This window comes from Topomyia yanbarensis, chromosome 3, assembly GCF_030247195.1.
Source record: "Topomyia yanbarensis strain Yona2022 chromosome 3, ASM3024719v1, whole genome shotgun sequence".
Lineage (NCBI taxonomy): Eukaryota > Metazoa > Arthropoda > Insecta > Diptera > Culicidae > Topomyia > Topomyia yanbarensis.
The window spans coordinates 90,263,864-90,271,109 of NC_080672.1; positions in this window are offsets into that span (position 1 = coordinate 90,263,864).

Sequence of the window (7,246 nt, forward strand, 5' to 3'; positions counted from 1 at the left end):
GCTGCAGCGATGGCTTCCCAGCTTGTGCTGTTAAATGCATTCACCACATCTATGGTGACCACAGCGCAGTGTCGATCTCCTCTTCGCTTTCGTTTAGATGCCTTCTGCGGACTCTCGAGCTCTGTTCGAATTGCCTCCACTGTCGATACTCCTTTGCGAAATCCGAACTGAATATTGGGTAGCCCGCGCTCACCCTCCGTGCATTTCATCAGCCTATTAAAGATGATTCTTTCCAAAATTTAGCCGACAGTATCCAGCAGACATAAGGGGGCCGGATCGCCGGTTGCTTCCCTGGCTTCGGCAGCAACACCAGCTTCTACACCTTCCACATTTCGGGGAAGTTGCCTTCATTCAAACACCTCTGCAGCACCATCCTGAACATGTCCGGATATGTCGGGATCGCAGCCTTCAGCACCACGTTCAGTATTCCATCCGGACCAGAGGCTTTCTTTGCTTTCAGGTGTTTCGATGCTTCTGCGAGCTCACCGTTAGTCATTTCCCGATCGTCCAAGTTTGTTCCTTCTTCTTCACTATACAGTGTCGGTTGCCTGGTAGTTGGATAGTACTTCGGGAAGAAGCTTACCCGGTCGCATTATGACTGCCGTCGACAGGCTCTTCATTTTCGCGGTAGGCATCGTCCCAGGGATTGGCATCCACTTCTCGGCACAGCTCCTTCTGGCAATCTGACTTGCTAAACCTGATCTCCTGTTAAAGCGGCCGTAGCTTCCCGAAATGCTGCTCTGCGCTCCTCTCTATCTGGCTCCCATACTGCTCTCTGATCCCGCCTTCTGGCTCTGAGACAAGCAGTGCGTAGCGTACTATCCGTCTCGTTCGACCAGTAAGTTGGACGAGATCTATTGCGTGGTTCAAGTTTTCGCGACATTATGGCGTAACAAACCGGCACAATCCTATACGTATACGTTTCGCATACTCTCCAATCCATGTTCGCCATCAGTGAAGGACTACGGAATGTTACGTTGATGATAGACTCCCTCCCGTCTCTCCGAAATGTGCTAACGGAAATTTCATTGCACAATTGTACGCCTAACTTCGCTAGAGCTTTCTGCAGGATATACCCTCTTGAGTAGGTTACTCTACTGCCCCACTGCACAGCCGAGGCGTTGAAGTCACCACTAATGACTACCGGCTTCCGACCGATAAACTACTCGGTTGACTACTTCAGCATTACGCTGAACTACTCTACTGTCCACCTTGAAGGAGCTTAACAGCTGGTGACCACGAAGCCTTCGTATGAGCGTTCTATCACTTCTTGAATCTGTCCAAAACTTGTATCGCAGCTGTTCCCGATCTATTCGCCACCCAGTTACCGTGATATGGCTCTGCAATTAAAGCAAAATCACACATTGTTTCTGGCGTGTGAGCACCGCACGGCAACTGCTACAACAGTTGCCGTGCGGTGTTATAGAGATTCAGATTTATCTGGATTATCGCCCTCTTGTAAATAGGGAATTTGGAGCCACCCGTCTGATGGTCGTTTCCGTCCCCTGGAGTACAAAGCAATCACTTCAGCTTCTGCGAGCAGTCTCTCGTAAAATGGCTCGTCTCCCCGCATTTCTAGCACATCCCGGATCTATCCTTGGCAAGCCCATGCCAAATGCCACTTGGATAATTTCTCCGCTTGTTTATTCACTCGTGGGGCGGCTCTTAACCCTCCGGATGGTTTACTGAACGATCAGCCGCAACTGCTCTAAGACGATTTCGTTAGATTTTCAGAGCAGCGTGTACTCAGTGCACTAGCGTGACTGCCGGAAGGTTAATGTGCATTTCGATCATTCAAGCGTAACTTTGCCTATCTCCAGCGCCTTGTCGGCAGCGGATACCGGTAAACGAATCATCGCTATGTGAGTTTCTTCATATCCCTTATTTAGCCGGATCGCCATGTACACATCGCCCAGGTTACACCTGTACTTCAACGGAGTGGAGGCGTGGATTGACGTAACATTTGCCAGCCCGAGTCTGGCTCCAGGCATGGAATGGAGAGTAGACGAAGGCTACACCCATAGCGATAATTTAGCAATCCGCTTTAGGATCAACTATGGTGTGCAGCATCCGAGGGCGGGAGATCCCTGTCAGGTACGCGGGTGGAAGTCCAATCACTTCGACAGCGAAGCTTTCACCGCGGCCCTGGGACTGGAGGCCAACACCGACAGTCTAAGCGGGGATGCGCTGGTAGCTGTTCTATCACGCGCGTGCGACGCCACTATGCCGAGAAAAACACTGCCAAGAAACGGCAGATGCCCGGTATACTGGTGGAGTGCCGAGATTGCAGCTCTACGGTCAGCCTGCCTCAGAGCTAGACGTAGGATGCAAAGAACTCGCACCGAGGATGCAAGAGAGAACCGCCGTGAAGTGTTTCGAGCTGCGAAATTGGCCCTTAACAAGGCCATTAAAAGCAGCAAGAGAGCGTGTTTCGACAACCTGTGTGAGAGTGCCAACGCGAATCCGTGGGGTGACGCCTACAGGATTGTGATGGCCAAGACCAAAGGGGGCTCCTCATCCCCAGAACGGTCTCCGGACCGGTTGGTAACGATTATCGAAGTACTCTTCCCGTCTCGAGCCACAAGCTCCTGGCCACCTGCACTACGAGACAGTGCGGGCACGGTCGAAATGGTGGCTCCAGTGACGAACGAAGAACTACTCGCCGTAGCTAATTCCCTAGCAATGAACAAAGCTCCAGGGCCGGATGGAGTTCCGAACAACGCTCTCAAGGCAGCGATCATAGCGAACCCGAACATGTTCAGGCTAGCTATGCAGAGATGCCTTGACGAGTGCCGTTTCCCCGATAGATGGAAAAGGCAGAAACTGGTGCTGTTGCCGAAGCCCGGGAAGCCGCCAGGCGACCCATCGGCGTACAGACCAATCTGTCTGATCGACACGACTGGCAAACTGCTTGAGAGGATCATCCTCAACAGGCTAACCCCGTACGCGGAACGTACGGACGGTCTGTCAAGCAACCAGTTTGGCTTTCGGAAGGGTAAGTCCACAGTGGACGCTCTCAACTCAGTGATAAATACTGCCGAGATAGCGATCCAACGAAAAAGGCGAGGTATTCGATACTGTGCGTTAGTGACACTTGACGTAAAGAACGCATTCAACAGCGCAAGCTGGGATGCCATCGCGCTCTCGTTACACCGACTTAGCCTACCGGTGGGTCTGTACCGGATCTTGGAAAGTTACTTCCAAAACCGCGTACTGCTATACGAGACCGATGCCGGTCAGAAAAGGGTTTCGATTACCGCCGGAGTCCCGCAGGGCTCGATCCTAGGCCCGGTGCTATGGAACCTCATGTATGACGGGGTTCTGAGACTGAAGTTCCCTCCTGGGGTCAAGATCGTCGGCTTTGCTGACGACTTAACCTTGGAGATCTACGGGGAGTCAATTCCTGAGGTAGAACTAACCGCAGAACACGCGATCAGCACAGTGGAGGAATGGATGAGCGCGAGAGGCCTGGAGCTCGCTCATCATAAGACGGAGGTAGTTATCGTCAACAACCGCAAGTCGGCACAACATGCAGTTATCCATGTGGGAGAAGTCGCGATCACTTCACAGCGAAGTCTGAAGTCTCTCGGAGTCATTATAGACGACAAGCTGACCTTCGGCAGCCATGTCGACTATACATGCAAGAGAGCGTCGACTGCTGTTGCGGCTCTATCGAGAATGATGTCCAACAGCTCAAAGGTGTGCGCCAGTAGACGTAGGTTACTGGCAGGCGTTGCTGTATCTATCCTCAGGTACGGCGGCCCGTCATGGTCAAGAGCACTGAGGGTAACCAGTTACCTACAGAAACTGGAGAGCACCTACCGCGTGATGTACCTCAGAGTGATATCTGCCTACCGCACGGTATCACACGATGCATCCTGCGTGATAGCGAGCATGATGCCAGTCGGGCTGGTCATTCGGGAAGATAAGGAGTGCTTCGAGCTACGTGGAAATAGGGGAGCCCGCGAGCGCACCAGGGTGACCTCGGTCGCCAGATGGCAGCGTGAGTGGGACAACTCCTCGAAAGGTAGGTAGACCCACCGGCTGATACCATATAGCATATCGAGCTGGGTGGGAAGACCCCATGGGGAAGTTCACTTCCACCTGACACAATTCCTGTCAAGCCATGGCTGTTTCCGACATACCTCCACAGGTTCGGGCACGCGGAGGTCTCAGTCTGCCCGTGCTGCCCAGGTGTAAACGAAACTGCCGAACACATACTGTTCGTATGTCATCGGTTCGACGTCGAAAGAAGAGCAATGCTCGACGTCTGTGGCTGGGACACAACCCCTGATACCCTTACTCAGCGGATGTGTCAATCGGTGGAGAAGTGGAACGCAGTCTCGGCTGCTACCATCCAGATTGCCAGTAGGCTACAGGTAATCTGGCGAACCGAGCAACAGACGACGGGCACGGCTAACTAGAGATTGGTTAGCTGGAGCGAAAAAGGCCAAGCGCAAAAAAGGGAGTGAATGTTCTGTTCATGCCGAGGCAGGTTTGGCGCAGCGAATGGCAACCGCGTAAGGGGTAAACCCAGCCACCCCGAAGCAAGACAGAAGAGTGAGTGTATAGGCGTATAAGTGGACTGCCTCATGCCAAGACGGGAGGGTCGTAGCGTAGTATGTTGGGACTTAGCTATCGATACCTCATGGCGTGGCAGAGGAGTGAAAGGGTGAGCATCCAAGTCAGTCTCACACGGCATGTTAAGGGTGAGCACAAAAGTCAGCCTCACATGGTATGGTAGAGGCTAGCACAAAAGTCAGCCTAGCAAGGAATGAAAAAGGTGAGCACACAAGTCAGCCTCGCATGGTATGTCAGAAGTGGGGCCTAAGAAAAATGTCCCACATGGGATGCCAGGGGGAGTGACAAAGGTACAATATAGTGGCACGATTGAGAGTGAATCAGGTGATAGGGTGAGCACCCAAGTCAGCCTCACATGGTATGGGTGGGGCGAGCACAAAAGTAAGCCTAGCAAGGAATGAGTAAGGTGAGCACACAAGTCAGCCTCGCAAGGAACGAAAAAGGTGAGCACAAAAGTCAGCCTCATGTGGGAGTGTTTGAGAGTGAATCAAGGTGCGATAGAGAGAGCACCCAAGTAAGCCTCATACAGGACGTATGAACGCGTGAGTGAGAGTGAATGAGTACATTATGTACAGCCATCCCCCCAGAAGTAATACCGAGAGGTAGTTCCTGGGAGGAATGATGGCGGAGCCGAATGGAGTTTAGTCGGTATTAATGGCAGCGTCACCATTCGAGCCCGACACGCCCCCAGTGCACCCCGTGTGGTAGATTGGACCCTACCAATAGCACGTGTACTGGGCTAGGACGTAAAGGTCTTCTCCATTGTAAAAAAAAGACACCTGTACTTCAGAGCACCTATCGGACCGTCTTCCGTCATGATCTCAACGAGGTCCTTGCACACAATTATCATCTCCGGGTTTAATGTTTTAACTTCTGCCTTTTAACCCATTGATTTGGTAATAATCTCCTTCAAGGTCGAGCTGTTAAACATGAGATCCTGTTTCAACTCGAAGAGCATCTCGCCTTTTTTGGGTACGCCTGATTCTTACCACGTTTTCCCCCAAATCCATTAGCTCCGGGTGCTCTCTGACCTTCTTGAGCAGCACTGTATACGTCGTCGCGTCATTGGCTTTGACGAGCACGGCTTCTCCCTTTGGCGCCTTCTGACGAGCCGGAGATTTTCCTTTTCTCTTCTGCTCCACTTTTCACTCTTCCTTCTGCTTTTGCTGTTTCCCGTGTTTTTCCTCCCGACCTACAACGGTATTTCAGCTTTCTCCCGGTTGGGTGACGTCCTTTTCTTCGACAGCAACAGCGTTCTCGAGCGTCTCTCTCTCTTGGGCCAGACTTCGCAGCTGCAGTGTACTTGCGTTTTCAGAAAGGAGAAACAATTGAATACAGACTGGTCGGAGCAAAGACGATAGTCGCGCCACTAAAGTTTCTCACAATTCCGAAGTCTGAACTGCAAGTCGCCGTGATAGGCATGAGCTTAGCGGACACCATTGCCAAATCCCTATCCGTCCAAATCAATCATCGCTTCTTATGGACTAACTCCAGAGATGTCCTCTGCAGGCTCAACTCGTATCACCGTCTGTATAGGCAATTTAACGAGTCAACCAGTGGCAGTGGGTGCCAATGAAGCTGAACGTGGTAGACGAGGGAACCAAATGAACACGAGCGACGGATATGACTGGCTCCAGTCGATGGTTTTGTGGTCCCGATTTTCTTTTTTTTCAACCGGAGGAAGCATGGCCTGTTTCCCCTCACTCATTTGGATCGACCAAAGAGGAGTCCCGTCCAAACGAAAAGCCCATATCCCATGCTCATGGGGTTTGACATGAGTGTTTGAAATGGGTTCAACCCATGAACACACCGTCACCATGGTCCGGTAGATCCCATATGAAATACCATATGTTGGTATATTTATGGGTTACTGAGACAGTTTCATGGTGTCTTGATGGTTGTGAATTTTGGCACGGTCCATGTTTAAGGTCTTTTCAAGGGGCTATGTGGTGTTGGAACTCATGAGCATTTGCTCGGGGCTGCGACCTCATCTTCTGCTTCATATCGTGCCGTTGGACCCAGTGGTTCAGCCACAGGATTTCTCTACTACGCCGAATGGCTTATGTGACCCGTTTCGTTTGACAACCTGAGGTAAGCTAAGCTGAAAAAACCAAAGCAAACTGGCCCTCTGACTCGCGACAAGCTAAGAAAAGCGGAAAACTACCTTTTTGTTTTTCACAGCGCAGTGCGTATCCCGACGAGATAGCAGTCCTGAATGAACCCTCCTCAACCACCCAGCAACGCAAGTTTATAAAAAAACAACAGTTCACTAATCAAGAGGTGCGTCTTCCTTGACCAGAACGGTGTCCTAAGAGCCCACGGTCGAACCCAAGAATGTAATTTCCCAGATTACGATGCCGCTAATCCGGTGATTCATCCACGAAATAACCACATCACTAGGCTTATCGTGTTCAACGCACACAAACAGTTTAACCACCAGAACCACGAGACCATTATCAACGAGCTTTTCCAGCGATTCCGCAGTTCACATCTGAAGGAAACATACCGTGTGATCCGGAAGGAGTGCCAACAGTGTAAAAGTAAACAGGCTACCCGCAACCACCTGCGATGGCCGATCCACTATTTGCTCGACCATTTACGTACATGGGGATAGAATATTTTGGCCCAATGACGGTATCCGTCGGACGACGCACAGAGAAACGTT